Raw genomic sequence first — 21,115 nt, forward strand, 5'->3', positions numbered from 1 at the left:
TATTAGGACCACTTTGTTTTACTTTGTTGTTTTGATATCTCAGTCGTTTAATTCGAATTTTTCTACGAATTTTACGTTCCTTTATTTAATGTTAAACTGGTTTCTACTTATCTCTCAATCAAAATTTTACCATCCCTTTAGAGTAAATTGAAACTGAAAAAAAGTATGCAAATATAACTACATCTCCTCCCTATAAGTCCCCAAAAGTGCAATTTGGGGAATTGTCTATAAGTTTTAATTCATAAGGAAATGTTTTGATACATTTAGTAATATTTAAGTCTCCGCCGTAGATCAATCTTATCGGCAAGTCCTGCGTTTCATGTGTGCATATTCATCGTAAGCTATAAAATCCTGACATACAAAAGGTCTTACAAAAGAACATTCCGTTTCCTATGGTATTGCAAAAGAGTAAGATTGCTTATCAAAGTACGAATGAGTTTCATGAAATCTATGATTGATTTTAAAACTAATTTCCAGATTTTGGTCAAATGTGAATCCTCTGTACAAAATCGAATTTTACGCAGGAACCAATGATGTGTATGTGAGTGTGTGTGTTGTTTTAAAGAACGAAAGAAGAGAGAGAGAGAAAAAAAAATGGGGCCATATACAAATAATTTGCCCCAAAGTGTATGTGAGTGTATGTGTGAGTGAATGTGAGTGAATGTGAGTGCCCCAAAATGTATGTGAGTATGTGCTTACAATGACTCTGAACAATAGACATGAATACCACGAATACCACCTTTTCAGAGCTCTGCTGATTATGCTTCTGGTCTCTTGCTTCAAGGCATATGAATGCTTTATTCATAATTCATGATGGATCGCCCTGGGCACTGCTAGTCTGAATTCATGGTAAAGGATAAAATGCATGCACGTGAAAAAAAAAGTAAGCACATGTTTTCATGTGTTTGCATGCACTGGGTACATTTTGGGATGAATAAAGACTAGCTGTGATAGTGGAATTTCTCATCAATATGTAATAGAGCATTCAAACCCTGGCTATTGTTCAGAACCATTGTCTGGGTGTTAACCACACACTCCCATACACACCAATCGACGCCTGTTCAAAGTTAAAGATTTGTGTAGAGGGTTGAAAATAGAGCAAAATCTGAACCCTAACTTTAAAATCCATCTTGATTTTGATGAAACTGAATTATGCCTTCATTTGTAAATTACCTCCAGCCAAAATTATACACTACTCAGCTATTGCTCGTATCAATGTCAGTGTAATCTGATATATAGTTCTTGAACTATTAAGGATAAAAAGTGGGAAATGTTTTTTTTTTTTGGTAACACCTAGTATATTATATCATATATGTATGTATGTATGTATGTATATATGTATATATATATATATATATATATATATATATATATAATCTATATATCTATCTATCTTTCTTCATACACATGTATAAATTGTTCATTTCATCCCATTACTATCTGTAAAATGATCGTAGTCATAATGTATGTTTTTTGTACAATTCCGGGTTTTTTTTTTTTAATTTAAATGAACATTTAAGTGAACTACTATTAGGCTCCATTTCTCTATAACTCTGACACTGTCTGAATCGCAAATACTTCTTAAAATATACTGAGAGGGCATACGGATAGGATGCACAACTTGCGGCCACAAAGTCCATACTAGCTTTTGTTCACCCGATGTTTTATTTCTTTAAAAGTTGAGGTGATTTTTGTTCGAATTTATCCAGGTGGATGTACATGTAGAATAATCATATTTCATGCCATAAATGATTTTGCACATAATCTTCCTAAATTTTGTACATATTTTTCACATAATGAATCATATCTCTGTGTTATTACTGTTTCCTTTTTTGCTTTATTTTTCTGAAAATTTGCTTAAGAAATTGCATCAAGTTTGTATTGTAGGATCGGCATTGTTAGTCAATCATTTGATTTGCAGCTGTTGTTGCTTTTTACCACAAAGGTGATCGATGGCTTATATTTAAAGCATTATTGCAAATGAGGTTAGATTTATTACTGACAAGATCTATCGTCATACAAAACTTTCGTTTAGATGTAAGATGTCTTAGGTAAAAATGTGAAAGGTGAAATGTGTTAAACTGTTTTGTTAGGTGTAATGAATGCCAGAGATAAAACGTGAGAGGTAAAACTGCTACGTGGGAAATTTTAGATGTACAAAAATCAGAGGTAAACGGATTGAATGGCAGATGTCAAAATTTCCGAGTTGAAAACATATAAAGTGGTGATATAATTATGTTCGGGGTAGAATGCTCTGAGGTGAAGATATAAGAGTTCACAATATCACTATTATAGTACTAATGCAGAGGTGACTTGATCATAAATAAAATACTAAAAAAAAAGTATTCAAAATCTTTCAGTGGCGACAGTTAAAAAAACAAATCATAGGGTACCATTTAAAGAGCATTAAGCGTGAAATTTAGTAATGTTACACGTAGGCCTAAAGCTGTCAGGAGAAAAGCGTGTATAAGGCTAAGGTAAACCTAAAACCTCGCAATTCAACGCGATTCATTTAAAAGTATAATAATAAGTAGTATTAATTGCCCATGACTGCTAACATTTTCTTTTCACAAAAAATCGTCATAGCATAACACATTCTTTGTGAAATCGACTTCTTCATCTCTTCACCCAGTAATGCTTCAGAGAATATAGATTGAAATCATAAGATATAAGGATGATAGTCTTTGACAGTTGCACTTTACTGTAAAACGTAATCCAACCTAATCATTAAGTAATTTGGATAATGTTTACGTCCATTAGACAAAGACTATTATCCTTATATCTCATGATTTCCAATCTATATACTCTGAAGCAAAATTGGGTGAAGAGAACTAGTTCTATTCTTTCTCTTTGGAGTGCTGTTGCATTTTACTGTAAAACATACTCCAACCTAATCATTAAGTAATTTGGATATTGCTTTATCGTGTGAACCCATTTCGATGGATTTGTTTTGTGGTGTCATGTTTTTAATTACTCCAATTCTGACCCAATGAATATCTATTGAATTAATGAGTTTTTTAGTTCATGTAAATCCAGCTGATTATTAAATGTTCTTAAAGCCTGGAATATGTTAGATGATGTCATTTCTATTAGAGAAAACCAATAACAGGCTATGCTGTACTGCTGAATCGTCTGTTTCGTTTGTTTTCTCCGTTTTTATTCGTACATTAGTTATGATGCATCTAGAACATATTATTTTATGTACATATTATTATGTATATATATATATATATATTTATATACACACATTATACATACATATACATTTGTGTATCAATTTTATACGTGTATGTGTGTGTGTGTGTGTATGTGTGTGATTGTAGTTAATTGCTAGACAGGGACACAAAAAAAAAAATGCCGACAGACAGAATTTTGGCGCAGTGAGGAAATAGACCAAAAGCCTCTATAACGGCTTCACCGAGACTTCGGTCCAAAGGTGACAAAACTGAATACCTCTATTTCAAAATCTACCAATGGGATTTGGCAAATAACAATAAGCTGTCTAAAGAATTATAGTAATATAATGATGCATTTGGGAATCTTTCTCATCCATTATGTATGACGATCGTCACGTAAGCACACACAAAGAAATACATACTCTCACATAAAATATACAATATACACACACACTTACACACACACACACACACACACACACCGCGTTATATGACGCTATCTGTTGTTTGTACAGTTGTATAAGATGCATATTTGCACGCAGCCATCGTGGAGGTCAAAGTGCAGCAGTTAGCAACGATGATTCTTGGCAAATTCAGCCCTGAACTTGTTATGAAGTTTTTGACAATTATAGTTACGACAATGATACTTAACTTTTTTTTTTCAAAATACGCTATTACAATTCTTAAGAGTAATTCAGAATGGGATCACTTTAATCCACTAACTTGTCCTATGATTTCTCCTATTACGTCTTCCGTGTATTAGTAATGCATAGTGCGGTGCCGCTCTGTATGTGACGCTGAGATCATATATTTAGTGTAGTATGCGTGATGAGTGCTGATGCTACGATGCTGCTGCACTGCTGTGCTGTATGTTGTAACAAAATGTTCTTCCATAAAGAACTAGAAATTGCTTTCACCCATACTTTGGTAACCCATAGTACAGCGGTAAATGAATAAATCAAAAAAGAGGAATTTCTTTTTGGTAGGCCTACCCTTTAGCTGGGGTACCGAAAAAGAGAACATAAAGATTGCAGCCGACGCTTAAACCCCATTAATCCCAAGCTATTTTGACCCTTTCCAGGCCCAAGGGGGGGGGGGGACACATTGTGCCCCATGTAACTTTATCATTATTTAATGTATCATCGTCATATTTGCCACGTGGGTAGAACAACTTATATTCTACATGACCGTACATTTTAATTTTCTCAAGGTCACCCATGGAGGGCGCTATTTACCAAAATATAAATAAGTACACAGGAAATATAGAATTGAATTGAATTGAACAGGTTATGTTAAAATCCTGCCTGGCAGCCAAGGGCTTACATGCACATTTTTGCAATCATAAGGAGCTCACTGTCAAAATGCTAACACACAGCTAATCACTGAAAAACACCGTTACCATATCAACTATCAATTTCGAAAAATGAAATTTACCCACTCGCACATCACATGAATCACATGTGCCAAATTTCAAATGAAATACATAAAACACTGAACATTTTTTATAACTATTATCATGACAGCTCATCGTTCAACATGAATGAAACATTTCTTTTTGCATATCAAAAACCTATATCCATCAGAAAAACTAAATCTCAAATCAATACCCGAAATACTAAAAAGCTAACTCAATCAACAAATCAGTTTTGTTTTCATCATGAAAAATACGGCTACCATAACAACACAATATTCAACATTAAAAAGAGAAATTTACCCGTCTACGCTATACCAATCATTAATTTTATGGCTCAAAACCCAATACCCATATGCCAAATGTCCAGTCATTTACTCAAATCCGCAATACAGGTGTATTTTATGTATTTTTCTATTACAAATGATCTAATCAACACAGAAGAATGGACTGATGAACAAACAGCCAGAAAACATTATACTTAAAGTGCAACTTATACAGATACATAAAAACTTCTAATCTTTATTATTTAGTAAATTAATGAAATACGGTATTGCACTGTCCTGAAACCGTTTTGTTTTACACTTACATTGCTGGTACATTTACCTTGTGTTTGAACGTAATACGTATTGATGCCCTTGGTGTTTAGCAGGGAGCCAGTGGAATACGAGTGGGTTTTTAGCCATACGACAAGCAATTCAATTTTAGACTCAGCTGTCTTCTCCTGTCGACTAAAGTGCCCAACTTGCAGGTTTCAAGAGCTGTCATGTACGATGTGTAGTTTTTGCCTAATATTATTCTGCAGGCTCTTTTCTGAATCATTTCTAACTGACTTTCAAGTTTCTTTGTGAGGGAGCCATTGAAACCGGGCAGCCATACTCAAGAACAGGACGTGGATCCTGAGTATACAGTTACTAAATCAGCTGTGGGGAGGTTAAAACGTTTAAAGGAACGAAGCATGTATAACTTTTTGTTGCACTTTTTCAGGACCTGAGTAACATGGCCATCCCATTTCAAGTTTGACTGAATCACAACATCTAATATTCTTGCCTGAGTGACAGTACCTATAGTTCAACATCTGCAATGGACAAAGCATTATGCAGAGGAGGATTTTGCAGAAAGTTATTATCATTGTGACACACTTTAAAAGGTTCAGTTTCATGTTGTTGTGTCTGGTCCACTGGCTAATTTCATCCAAAGCTTGCTGCATGTTGGATGGTTGAGTCATTTTCCTACTTTCAATCAAAGTCATGTCATCCACATACTTTAAATGCTGGACTGGCACATTTGGACATGCATCGTTCATCATTATCAGAAATAAACTTGGTTTAAGTTTAGTGCCCCGGGGGACACCTGCATTGATGTTTTTCCAGCTCGATAGCTTTCCATGGTACTTAACACATTGAGAACGAAATTCAAGAAAACTCGCGATCCAAGAAACAAGGCAGGGTCTTACACTCATGTTAAGCAACTTCTGTACAAGAATGTTATGGTCTAAATAATTATGTTATCGAATGCTTTGGAAAAGTCGGTCAACACAATCGTTGATATCGCCTTTGAACTTTCAGCATTTTTCAGTATTTGGTGGAGTAACTGGACGAGGTAGTGATTAGTTGACAGGACTTTTCGATTACCGTACTGGTTGGGATCAATATGCTGAGCTATTTCTTCGACTAACCATTCAGCAAAGAATGAATCCGCAATTTTGGCAAAGTAACTAGTGAGAGCTATAGGGTGCAAATCCTGTACTGTGGGGGATACACACTTGGGGATCGGAACTCTTTCAGCACATTTCCACTGATGTGGTACTATTTCGGAAAGAAGCATTCAAAATATCGGCAAGGGGAGAAGCCAATTCACAAGCGAACTCTCTCAGGATTCGTACAGGTAGGTCTCCTGTAATGCCTTTCCCTGGTTCAATGTACTCAAAATTTTATACACCTCCCAAAGCCGAACAATAGGGCACTGATCTTGGGCTGGAAGGAAGGCTGGTAACCTGCTTCTGTCCAGTGAAGGACAGGTAAGTCAGCTGCTATCGAACAGAAATATTCATTGGTATAATTGGCAATTGACAGGTCATCAGCTGTATCATTGTCTGGAATGTGGATGTTAGTATGATCTTGCGCACCATGTGTGATGAGTTTTATTTGTCTATACCACGCTGCGGGAGATCTTGCCCTCAGATCGCAAATTCTGGTGTTGTGAAAGCGAATTTGTTGCTTTGGTTATTGCCCGTAGTGTCTTGTTTCTTAAAGGTGGCGCCACAGAGATAGTTGTTTACCAGCAAAAGCTATCTGCCTGCGACGTACATTTTATGAGGGTTTTCACTTTAGCAGTAACCTATGGTTTATCTGATTTGTGCAGCCGAATGGTCTTCGTTGGAAGGTAAGTGTCAAGACGAGAGCCAATGTTTTCCAAGAACACATCACATTATTCGGAAGGATCATTATTCTGCGCAAGTTCTTCCCAAGTATGGTGAGTAACCCAATCTCCAAAAGACCCCAATCCACTATCTTTTAGGGGACGTACGACTCTTTTCTTTGTTGTATTTCAACTGGACGCGATCGGTTGGCTGGAATCCAAAGAACACAATGATCGCTGACAGCAATAGGAGAGATAAACTTAGACGTGAGAATATATATTGGCATGATTAGTCACTATCTTATCCAAAACATTGTTTCCTCTGGTGGGTTCCATCACTACTTGGGTAAATTTGTTATTAACGAGAATCGTTTCAAGATTCAAATCGTTGAAATCCCCCATGAATGATATTCCCGCTCCAGGATACTGTAGCATTAGTGCGTCTGTGTTGTAGATATCAGATGAGCGATATATATTGTTCAACATATGGGTGGCGAGGTGATTAGAGAAGAGAGAGCAGTCAGGCAAGGAATATTGTTCCAGAGGTGTCAGTGGCTCAAACCATGTCTCTGTCAGGGCGATAACATCTGCATTAATGTACGTGACCATAACCGTGAGATCATCAAATTCATTATGCAGAGATCGGACATTTGACAGTAACACTGTAGGCAAATCGTATCATTTTACACGAGACTGATGGAGTGGTGTATATTAATGTTAGTGAGGAATCGTTTCCATTTGCGGTATTGTTGAAATGGGAGAGACTCTTACTCTCGGTCTCTGGATCACTGGAATCTTTTGACCAACATTGGGACTTGTGCACAAAAGTTCAGGAGTGGAGGTCATTTTGTTGATTTACCACCACGCTTCCCCCTGTGTGATTTAGGTTTAGAATTGATTCCTAGGTCTGTTATGACCTTCCATGTTTGAGGCGATACCTTCATATCTCTACATTGATCTCGTTTGCTACGTAGGTACTCCATGAATATTTCAGTCTATCCTTGGATATTTCAGGCAAAGGGCCGTGATTGAGATTGACATCGCCACACTGAAGAAGTAATGAGCGGAAAGTGGCGGTAGAGTTGGCGGTGTAGAGGACCCTTTTCCCCACATATTTGCTGGAAACAAGTATACATGTCCGTTTGTATAGTGATGCACCCAAGGGCTTGTTGAGAGTCACAGAAATCCCTGTCTTATTCACACAAATTCCTATGAAGAGAAGGGGCAACAGGAACAAAAGCGTTGCTTTCATTGTTGGGTAAGTATCTCATTCAAGTCGACACTGATAATCCCCTCTCATAATATTGTCAGCTCCAACAGGTACAAACAAGATTCAAAAAGGGTGGTGCTTGATGAGCCTCCGGGCTCATTGACTTTCTTCTTCTGAGCTGCTCTCGGTTGAATGAAAATGCTCGGTATATACAGCAAGATATCTGCCAGTCCTTCTGCAGTTACAGGTGAGGAAATTTGCTTCACATTTACAGGTACGCTGCTTGAGTTGGTGCTTTTAAATTGTCCAGCAAATGTTCCAAACGTTCTACTCATGGATCGTAACAATTCCAGACTGAAGCCAACAGTAATGAGAAAATGGCATGGAAATCAGAGCACCAAGATGAGTGTGTCAGCCGTCGAGGCGAGCATTTCACCAAAGCGGTTGTTCACTTATTGCCTTTCATGATGCCGAGCTTTCGACCATTTTGTCAATTAGTTGCTATTTCAGGTGTGAGTTTCTTCAGTTTGTCTCCCTCTACAAATTAAATTTGTTAAGATCACAACTGCTGATCTGTAAATTAACAAACATGTCGGAAGCTGGGGTATTTGTTCCATGTTCATCGTGTCACTGCCGGCAGCCAGGGACAGCCTGGTGGTAGTGTCGCTGCCCGGAAAGCAGTAGATGACAGGTTCGAGTCCCATTGGTTCCTTTTTCCGACATGTTTGTAAATTTACAGATCAGCAGTTGCGGTCTTAACAAATTTGATTTGTAGAGGGAGACAAACTGAAGAAACTCACACCTGAAATAGCAACTAATTGACAAAATGGTCGAAAGCTCGGCATCATGAACCTTCACCCCTCTGAATAATATCTTTCTTTCATAGTTGCTATTTGTTATATTCACGTCCCAAGCCCCGACGAATACTTGGAAAAAAGGTCGAAAGCTTGGCATCATTAAAGGCATCAAGTAAACAACTACAGTACAACGTTTGCTAGCTCTTCCTTCGTCATGACTATATATATATATGTATATATATATATATATGAAGAGTTTGTTTGCAAAAACCGATAAGTCCATTTTTGAAGATTTTGAAGTACGGTCTCTGTCATAAAGTACAAAATAATACCTTTTAAATGATATATTGGTCACTACATAATAAAGGTATATTTTTGAAGTTATGGTCAAAAGAAGTAAAAAATTTCTTATTATTCTCTTTATTTTTCTTGACCTTTAATCGCAAATATCTCCATTTGACAAATATGGACTTATCGGTTTTTGCAAACAAACTCTTCATATATATATATATATATATATATATATATATATATATAACATTCATTTGGTAGCATACAATAGATCAAAATACAAGAAGGTTGGCAAATCTGGAGCTCAGAATCACGAAGAAAACACTCAAACGTCCTTTCAAAGAATATCATGATCCTGTAGTTAGATAATAAAATGATGAATATGAATGAAAAAAAAAAAAACCTGTTATTCGTGTAACATTTTTGAATACTTTCCACTATTCAATTAATCATTACAAGAGGACCTGACTGATGTAGAAAAATGGTCACTATTAACCTGGCAACTCCCTCTTAACTCTCAAAAATGTGAAACCCTTCACAACATACACAGTTTGTTGCGACACGGATTGTCGCCCCTACACGGATTGTCGCCTCCTGCTCGGGGCGACAATCCGTGACGGGCGCTGGCGGCACGGATTGTCGCCCCCTACACGGATTGTCGCCTGGCGACAATCCGTGACGCTTGTGCAGTTCCCAGTTTTTGACCTCGAAGGCGACAATCCGTGTTGGCAAAAAATTTGTTGCGACACGGATTGTCGCCCCGTCACGGATTGTCGCCCCGGGCTCGGGGTGGTTCCTCCGTTGTTAAGCTTTGGTGGGATGGGTATGACTGGTAAGTTATGCGTGTGTGTGTGTGTGTGTGTGTGTGTGTGTGTGTATTGTGAGCTGCATGATATGTGATGTGTATGATTTGTTGTGTATGTGTGTGTTTGTGTGTGTGTGTTTGGAGTATAATAATACAATATGTAAAAACTGTGCATGTGTGGTGGTTGCATAGTGGTAGTGGTTTGTTTGTCTGTGTGTATACGTGTGCCTGTATGTTTACGTGTGTATGTGGAATATAATGGCGCTACTGTGGCAATACAAACGCCTTCAGAGTGTATGAGCACGTGTTTAAAGAATTCACACCAGCGTTGTTCTAAAATAGTATTGGTGTGTCAACCAAATATCAGCGGTGAGGCAGGCTAGGCGAGAGAGAGACCGAGAGAAAATACATACGAGGGAGGTACTCTCCCCAAATGTTATTTGTCTTTGTTCATTTTTCCCTGCAGTCATTTTCTTCCATCAGTCTTATAAACTAGAACGTCCATACCACTATTCTTTGTCCCAGAATAGGTTTGGCATGCTTTATGCATGAGCGAATAATTTCCACACGCCGTAAAAAATTTGTCAATCGTTACTTGATTTTAGCACAAACGAACTGCACACCGCTAATACATACGTAATACAAACAAACACCAACAAACACTCAAACAAACCTCATAATGCAAATAAACCAACTCAACACTTTTTTCCTTGATATTTATTGATTTCATTCAAATCATTCATAAATCGACCCATTCTGGGTGCAACATGAACAAAAAAAGTTACAAATGGCAATTCGAAACAAAAGCAAATCCATTTGTCAATTTATACCACAAATAATCTCACTTCAACATAGATAACTCGATTATAGACCAACCCTACTAATAATTTCTTCACGAGAAAGTTTTGACATGTATAGGGCCCTACCAAACCTATATTCCTTGAATATATTGGTTTGGATCATGTAACACCTTCTTACTTACAAGGGCATATACATAAAAAAAAAACACACAAATATATTACACAAATCTAGAATGAAATCAGTCATAAAAAACCCGACCACCCCCTCCCCTCCCAAACCGAAACAAATCTAGGGCCTACATCTATCCTAAATATTAAATCCTACCAACATCCGTCATAAAATTTATAACTATCCTTCTTCAAATCCAATCCCCAACCCACCAACCCCTGATTAAACAAAACCTAAATCATCCCACACCCACATTCAGCGACCCAAATACATACATACATACACACACACACACACACATACACACACGAAGGTTCGTTATTCCGAAGTTTTGTTTTTTCCGAGGCTTCATTTATCAGAAACACACAATTCCCTATACCTAGTGGTTCATTGATCCAAAAATGAAATTTGGAATAACGAACCTTCGGAATAATGACCCTTCGGACGAATGAGCCTTCAGAATAACAAACTTTTGCAATAACGAAATGTAACCCCCTTCCCACATACCGACGCACACCCGAACCGATACCACATCCTTCCTAATGAAACGATTTCCCAATGTTGATAAATAAGACATAATGGACCGTATGCAGAAAAGCAGCATCCGCCCGACCGCAAGCTCCACTCCGAATTCATATACAAATCTGCCAAAGAAACTCATCAAATTCAAAGCTGCTGATAAAATCAATATCAATGTTTATGCCAGCAACAGCTTACTAGGTATCCCTCACCACGCGCAGCTAAAAAACACATACGCAAAAAACTGACATAATAAACACATTCTTCCATCACACACACACACACACACACACACGCACACACGCACGCACAAACGGACACTAAATTATCATGTGCACGCGCACATACACACTTCCTTGAAACCTCACCATGACTTTTTACATGGCATGTTTGCATGGATATAGCCATGTAAGTTATGTGTTAGTATTTCAATGATTATGTCCAGAACGATATTACCCAGCAAAATGTGCTTCGAGGGCGGGCGACAATCCGTGCCGCGAGCCCCCTACACGGATTGTCGCCAGGCGACAATCCGCGTAGGGGGCGACAATCCGTGCCGCCAACGCCCGTCACGGATTGTCGCCCCGAGCAAGAGGCGACAATCCGTGTAGGGGCGACAATCCGTGTCGCAACACAGTTCCTACTCGATTGAGAATGTTACATTTGATGATGTCAACTGTGAAAAGGACCTGGGTGTTTTGATTGATAGTGAGCTCAACTTTCGCCAACACATCTATCCAGAAGGCTAAGCAAATGTTAGGCCTTATTAAACGTGCTTTCGTAAACGTCAAACTGATATTTTCCTGCCACTGTACAAGGCTTTGGTTTGACCGCATTTGGAATATTGCAGCGTTGTATGGAAACAAAGGTTTATGACTGATGACAGAAGGATCGAAGCTCTTCAGCGTAGAACAATCAAACTGTTTCCTGAACTCAGCACCCTTTCTTGCAGTGAGAGACTTGTGAAGCTTAATTTCTATTTTTTGCATTACCAGAGAGAAAGAGGGGACATGATCCAGGTCTTCAAAATACTACATGGTATAGACAGAATCAACCCACAGTCTTTCTTTGAACAATCACAGTATCATGGAAGTACCTTTACACTCCTAGGTCGGCAGTATATTAGAATACATAAATTGGACACACCATGCACCACCTTTGTTTATTTCGGAGAGATCATTTACTCACGAACAGAGTAATTTACCAAAGAGCAATAGCTTTAAAAACAACCAACATGAATGAAACATGATTTAAAGAGTAAATTGAATTTCCGAGGACTTCAGTTAAGCGTGCAGAATTATCGTTGTATAACTCCTTAATTTTGCCTAATGTCATCATCCGTTCCGACAGATGGCGACACTGTGTACGGTTGTCATGACAACACAATGCCTCGCATGATATTGGACATCAAATTATTTTCCGGAACATCGATACCGCCCCTTTCCCCTCCCTCTCCGAAAAAGAACAAACGAGCCATTCTGCAAAGAATATTCATTCAGTACTCTTCAGGGGGTTGGGTCTTTCAAATTTTGGAGTCATGACCACAAAGACTGTATCTAGTGAAAGTTGCACTACCGGTAAATACTTAGGAGAAAAGTGTTGTTGCAGTTTAATTGCCCATTGGTATGAACAAACTTGGGTTCTTTCACAACTGTCAACAATGCCCATGGCGTATCTGATCAGGGCGAAGGGGTATTTCATCAAGTATGTCAGTGATGATATTCATTGACAAATTTGCTCTCAGCCAATCGGATGCAAGGATTCAAGTAGCTCAAAACACTCTTGTCAGTTACTGACAGGTTTCACGAAACGCTGCCCAGGATCATTCCGCAGCTAAAACTACTATTCCTCTGTGGAGAGAGACAGTGTGTCAGAAAGACACTCCCTCGTTTTAATACTTCCTCCTTCTTTCCTGCATGCATGGGTCATGCTGATCATAGACAAAACATCTAGTTTATAATGAGCTCAGACAAAGTGTAAACATATGCCACTTGGTGGCTTATCCAAGTTGTGAGAAAGACCCATCTGGAAAACCTGGTGTTTTGCAACTCACTAAATACTGATTACACGTCAAAAAACAGAAAGAAATAAATCATTCGTTTCCTTTCGCTTGAACTACAGTGAAGATTAAGCAGACAAAGGACATCGAACGAGCTGGATTCATGACAGTCAAATTCTGAGTTACTTCTTCATCCGCACATAAACGGGAAAATGGTGAGCTTTTGTCAATGATGCCTTATGACGTATGATGTTTACATGAACGTTAATATTGTCAATTAACGATACTTTATTCGTTTATCCACTGCGATCTGGCAAAGACTCAACCTTGTTATCTATCCTAGGGACTCTTGCGCAGGAAACAAATCCAAATCCCACAGAGTATCTCTGACAGTTTTCCAAAAGTTTTGGAAGACCGTTCTCTTGAGTGATTAGTTGATCACGACATAGTAATTATGCATTAGTCATTAGTTATCCCCTCTCCCTTGATCTCAGTTTGATATCATTTCAAGAAGGACTGTGATGTATGTACCCTCGTTGTGAGAGCTAATATCATAAGTACCAATATTTTTATTGCATTGTTTTCTACCTTCCAATCGCCTGAAGAGATACGGCTCAATATTTAGCCTTATTGTCAATTTCGGCAAAGAATTCCTGTATCTTGTAACGTTCGACTGACGCAATATACGTTTAACTTACTAGTAATTGCAATGAAACATCTGACTGAACGGAAACTCAGCGCAGGCATCGAATACACTTCCAAAGGCCATTGTAGAACTCATAATTGCAAAGGAAATGGGAAATAATGTGGATGGTAAGGTGATACGGCTGTTTGTATCAACCATGCTATTCGTAAGGTGTAATACGTTGAAGATCCTTAGTGTTCGAGTGGTTGCAGGGGCTTTTGTGAAAACATGCATGTAAAAAAAAGTAACTTCTGTAACCTGCTTTTAACACGTTCTATTCTAACCATAGCCTTGTAAAACTTATCACATTCCTTTCGTCTGCTTTCAAACTGTATATTGGCATCATGATTAAGTTTGATATGTTATTGGAATTCAGTCTTTTTATTGTCTGTATTGTATACATTATCATGATTAAGCTTCTTCGCACGCATTGTCAATTTCAAAAGACTGAAATATGTTTAATTGTAGCATGGTATTGATTGCAGCATTTATACAACTTTATCACGTTCTATACTGCCACCCCGTGGAGGAGGCGTAGAACTAGGGATAAGGGCTTAAATTAACGAGTACAAGATGCTCTTTTCAAATTTCACTGTAAAAACTTTGAATATTAAAAGAAATGTTTACTAATTTAAACTATGATGATATTTTAGCAGTTGTTTTTTTTTGCATTTTCTAAGCGCAGATCGAAGCAAGAGTTCTAATCACGGTTAAACGGATGGTTATAGTATTGGTTGAGGTGAGGATTCAGATTCTAGGTTTTGTGAGATACTTAGAAACTATTTTATGAAATGCTAAATAAAATATACAATTCTATGAGGAATTCAAAGTTTATTTGACGAAAACTGGTTTTGAAAATAATGGCTGAGATGTCCAAAACAAAGCGATCCTAATAAAAGGCGGGTCCCACCTTTTATTAGGATCGCTTTGTTTTGGAAGTCTCAGCCATTTCAAAACAAATTTTTGTCAAATAAACATTGAATTCTTCTTAGAATTGAAACCTGAAGCCCCATCTCAACCGAAACTGTACCATCCATTTAACCTTCTCTGCACGCGAAGTGCCGTATATGGTTTTACCTTTTAAAAGTTAGTTTCAAACTTAGACAGATGCAGCTTCATGGCAGTCCAAAAATCAATACCAATATCATATTAAGAATATTAAGATAAGGGATTACAGTCATAAAATAGTCACCACTCTATAAGTAAAGCAAGGTTCCAAAGTCAAAATTGAATTTGTGACACCACGCTTATGAAAAGTAATTTCTATTAACGATTATGAAAAACCATCGAATACATTTCAGTGCATCAAAACCTCAGACATGTTAAGCTCAAAATCCCCCAAATCAGCCTCCTCAGCGGTCGGGAGGCGAGTATTTAGCCAATTGCTGGGCTTTTGATCGAACCTCGCTGTGGTAGTCGTTGAGGCACAATCAGGAGCATCGTAGACCTCGTTCACGGCTCAGATGCAAAGCAAAAGCGTTGTTGTTGATGGCCAAGGAGCAGTACAAGGGGCATGACAACAGCTGTGTACAATACATCCCTCCCACCTCCCCCTTTCCAAATGAAAAAAGACAAGAATATTATGTGGACACGTATACCAGACTGAGAGTCGTTTTTCAACCCATTTTCATTTTGAAGTCGGAGTCTGGATATCATACGGATGTTATTTTCCTTTTTATTAAGCTCTAGTCTAGAAAAAATAGAATAAATTGTATTTTCCATTTTCGATGTCGACAACAAGTACCGACAGTATCGCAGATAAACGATGAGACCTCTTTGAACTTGCTCACATTAATGAATATATCACAAATTGGATTGTAGATCCATTCTCGATTTTTAAATTATCTATGTCTTCATAATCATATTGGTATCATTATTATCATTATTTCAGCAGCTGCACGATTGCTGCTTTTTGCATTAATTAGATATATTGAACATCTCTGTGTGATATATTTACTGAAAGTAGCAAGTGACACACACACACACACACACACAAACACACACACAAATAACGTATTTTTTTTTTTCATGACATCATTTCCATGATTAGGCACCATTATCCTTCCCTGTGAGGATATTAGTATTATAATAGACACACAATTGAAGGGGTCGGCGAAACATAGTGCTAACCCACACTTTTGTCAAAATTGGGTTACATGCATTTTCATAATCCTTATCCTTCACTCTAACCTCCGTGAAAATATCATATTTGAATTCAATTAATAAGATGGTTAAAAATGCATGCATTTATGTTTTATTAATGTACAATGTATGGACTTTCCAAACATTCAATAGCGATTATCTCAAAATGACTATTGTGTGGGTTAGCACTATATTGCACCGACCCCTTCAATTATTGTGTGGGAGTGCATGTTAGTGTGTGTGTGTGCGCAGCCAATATCATGATTTTGGGGCTACAAATCGTCTCCCCATTTAGTTCGAATTCATTCGGGAATTAATTCCATATCTTTCGTATGGCATGTTCAATTTTGATAAAATGTTTATGTACCCAATTCATTAATATGTGCAGCGTCTTTTGGAAGACGTAGTATAATGTGAATCATTTTCGGTAGGTCAGTATCTTATGAAGATAGATGGATATCAAACTGCTATGTCAATTAATTAACAAGTTTGGTGCTGTTATTTCAATGTCAGTGTTCAAAGTAGAACGATGAGAGGACGAGAAAGAAGAGACTCATGGTAACCATGTCCCTTAACAGTGCTTAATCTCCATGCACATACATTGGTGACGTTTTGAGCATGGCTGCTTAACCTTACAATGTACCAATTATTTCCTCACCTGTTCAGGGCGGGCCATGGAACGGACATCATCACATGGCCTTCGGTGTCATAATCCTTGCCGGTATGCTAACAGGTAAAGCATTGAAACGTGCTATCTCTAATGGTCCTCTTAATCCTTATTTGTATAATTTGACGAATACGGTTCTCGGACAATTACCCCCTGGTGCCTGGACAACTGCCCCAGACCCTTCACTTTACCCTAACGCTAATCCTAACCCCGAACCTAATAATAACCCCAACCCACATGATAACCCTAATCTTAACCATAACCCTAATCTTCACTCTAACCCTATCACTAACCAGTGGTTTTTTGGGTATTAAATTTTCCTATACCGAGGAAATTATACCATATTCTTCAAATCTTGGGTTTAAAGTCATTTACATCATATATCAATAAGATTCGATACCATGACATGTCTAGCAAAGGGCTTTTCAATGTCCTATCGACTATCCATTCCTTTGATAATAGGCATTAACAGAGTTATGTTTTTTGTTTTGTTGTTGTTGTTTATTTCTTTTGGGGGGGTTCTTTTTCTTTCAATTCAAACCTATAGTCAAAACATTGCTTCGTATAATGCAATCAGAGCTTTAGATAGGCTTGAATCACACCCCTTCAATTTGCTATGACATGTTTTTAAAACACAGACACACACAGACACACACACATAAAAAAACCCAGAATGATGACATGACCTTGTGTCACGGTTCTTGTGTTATGCATAAATGTTAATTGAGTTAATAAAGCTGGAACGGAAACCAATTTTATTATTCTAAATTCCAGCCTATCTGCCCTTGTGTACTTTCAAGCACTTGCACGCACATTCACCACCATCACACATCAGAGTTTATTTTCTCCTGCTACAATTGTATTTTCGCAGCAGAATTTGTACTGTGGAACGAATCTAGTACGTCCCTACCTTTTCCTCGGGCCGGCCATCTATTCAAGCCATGCTTACAATGGCGGCCCTCTGCATAATCGCTTCTTAACTAAAATTGTTGTTTTAATCCCCGCTGCAAAGACATGCATACAGTATATCATATCAATAATTTCCTTATATCTTTGTTTATTGTAAGTCAAACGACCCTGTCTTGAATTTACTTTGTATATTTCCCACATGTTGATGATAATGTACCTTATGTATATTGATTTGCTGATTGATTTTATGATTTGCAGAAAATAAAGTATCTATTAAACAAACAAACAAATATCTTCGGTGGTCACAATGCCGGAGATAAAGGTTCCCCGGTAATAAAATAAAAACAGAACAAACAATTCAAATGTCTGTAACAGGAGGCGATGTAAGGACATAATGGTCACCAGTGGTAGAGCACAGAAACTTTGCTGATTCACATAAATGATATCAATGCTCTAGGAGCTGAAAGTGATATTCCGACTTCAAAAAGAGCAGGATGGTTTTTCAAGTACGTTTAATCTCCATTAGATATTCTAATATTCACTGTACACATCACGGCAAACCTTCGGAACCTCATGAAAAGGGAAGGTGACAACACCTCAACCTTAGTAATCAAGCAAATTAGATTCCAGCATTTCCAGGGCTTGGCAACAGTAAAGAGTTTTAGTCGACAATTAACATAGTGAGAAGTTACACTCTGATGGACATGCGTTGCCACTAGCTACACTGTATTACTTGGCATTAGTGTTTTAAGCGACACGTAAAAAAAAAAAAAAAGATTCTTCATTGGACGGACAGGAAAACAATTTTGATAAGACCATCGTCTACAGAAGGATATCCCATTCGATTTCAAACCTTTGCCAATTTAAATTTCTAAATGGACAAACAATTTAAGCGATACCAGTCTAGTCATATCTACTGCTCAATCGAATTAATGCAAAGAACAAGTAATTTGATTTTCGAGCAAGCCCTTTTAATTTCACATTATCATTACTATAACAGAAACAAATCATTTAATATTGGAGGACGCAATTTCGTTTGTGAGCCGTCAAAAGAATAAGACAACATTTTCTTCATGTTACGGTAGAATTTGAAATTTCTGCAATTATATCAAAATGTCATGTGTGGTGAGTGTGTTTCGAGCGTTAAAAGTCGTTTTGGAAAGTCGATTTTCTGTTTCATTCATCCTAACTCTAACTCTAACGCCAACCCTAACCCTGAACCTAATAATAACTCCAACCCAAATGCTAACCCTTATCTTAACCCTAACCCTAATCTCTACTCTAAGCCTATCACTAAACCGGTATTTAGTCGGGGTTGGCCTAATTGTTCTCGGGGTGTTAATCTGTTATGGAGGAATGTACCATATTTTAATCTTTATTGTTTTTGAAGTCATTTACACTATTAATCAATGAGATTGGACACCATGACAGGTCTAGAAAAGGGCTTTTCAATGTCCTATCGACGATCCATTCCTTTGATTATAGGGATTGCCAGCATCCTGTTCTTTTTTTTTTGTACGTGTTTCTGTTGCTCATTTTCAATTCGAACCTAGTCAAAACATTGCTTCGTATGCAGTGAGAGCTTTAGTATGTTGGAATCACATCCCTTCAATCTATACGATGACATGCCTTAAAACACACACACACACCACCCCCCCCAAAAAAAACCCCAAAACAAACAAACAAACAAACAAACAAACAAAATGAAACAGAATGATGACAGTTGTCACGGTTCCCGTGCTATGTATAAATGTTGATTAAGTTGATATAGCTGGAACGAAAATATCTTCGGTGGTCACAATAACGAAGAGTAGGTTCCCGGTAATAAAGTAACAACAGAACAAAAAAATCAAACGTCTGTAACAGGCGGTGTAAGGATATAAACATATGAGTATAATGCTCCAGGAGCTGAAAGTGATATTCCGACTTCAAAAAGAGCAGGATGATTTTTCAAGTACGTTTAATCTCCATTAGACAATCAAATACTCACTGTACACATCACGGCAAATCTTCGAAACCTCATGAAATAAAAAGGGGAAGGTGACAACACCTCAACCCTAGACCCCGTTTACAGTGCGGGGCCGGGCTCGGCCGCGGCTCGGTCGCGGCCGAGCCCGACCTCAATTGCGCGGCCGAGCTTCGCAATTTTGTCCGTTTAGACCCCGTTTACAGTGCGCGGCTCGGCCGCGGCCGTGCCCAGCCCCGCTTCAGTGTAAACGCACAAAAGGCCAAATGCGAGGCCAAAATTGGCCTCGCATTTGGCCTCGCTCTGGAGGTGGTCTCGGCCGCGGCCGAGCCCGGCCTTTTCTTGGTGTAAACGCAAACTGGGCCAAATGCGCGGCCAATTGCGCGGCCAATTTTAGTCTGGCTTCCAAACCCTCTGCATGTATATTTTGCTATTCAGAATATTTACCCCCTCAACGTCGAAAACTAGTATAGTGTAAGGTGGTTTTGTCCTACAAAGGATTATTTCCTTCGGCAAAGGCCTTTGCCCGAACGGCGACTTCGTCGCCACGGAATTCATTTGGCAAAGGGTCTGAAAACCAGACAATACCAAATTGCGTTAGTTTACAAGCAGAGCGCCACTACAACAAAATATTGAAAGGTTTGAATCAAAAGCGCGGCCGAGCCCGGCAGTGTAAACGGACAAAATTGCGGGGCCCGGCCTCGCAATTGAGGCTGGGCTCGGCCGCGGCTCGGCCGCGGCTCGGCCCAGCCCCGCACTGTAAATGGGGTCTTTATTAGACCCCGTTTACAGTGCGAGGCTCGGCCGCGGCCGAGCCGCGGCCGAGCCCAGCCCCGCTTCAGTGTAAACGCGCAAAAGGCCAAATGCGAGGCCAAAATTGGCCTCGCATTTGGCCTCGCTCTGGAGGTGGTCTCGGCCGCGGCCGAGCCGCGGCCGAGCCCTGCCTCTTCTTGGTGTAAACGCAAACTGGGCCAAATGCGCGGCCAATTGCGCGGCCAATTTTAGTCTGGCTTCCAAACCCTCTGCCTGTATCTTTCGCTATTCAGGATATTATCCCCCTCAACGTCGAAAACTAGTATAGTTTAAGGTGGTTTTGTCCTGCAAAGGATTTTTTCCTTCGGCAAAGGCCTTTGCCCGAACGGCGACTTCGTCGCCACGGAATTCATTTGGCAAAGGGTCTGAAAACCAGACAATACCAAATTGCGTTT

General features: G+C 38.7%; 1 long non-coding RNA gene across 1 annotated transcript in view; it reads left to right on the top strand.

Annotated features, from left to right (window-relative positions):
- Window positions 1-7,031: 7,031 nt before the first annotated feature.
- Window positions 7,032-21,115, top strand: part of LOC140240327 (uncharacterized) — a 92,977-nt gene continuing 78,893 nt past the window's right edge. Inside the window, exon 1 of the long non-coding RNA XR_011902026.1 lies at window positions 7,032-7,062. This is a non-coding gene — a long non-coding RNA (uncharacterized lncRNA). The remainder of the gene's footprint in view (window positions 7,063-21,115) is intronic.

This window comes from Diadema setosum, chromosome 16, assembly GCF_964275005.1.
Source record: "Diadema setosum chromosome 16, eeDiaSeto1, whole genome shotgun sequence".
Taxonomy (NCBI): Eukaryota; Metazoa; Echinodermata; class Echinoidea; order Diadematoida; family Diadematidae; genus Diadema; species Diadema setosum.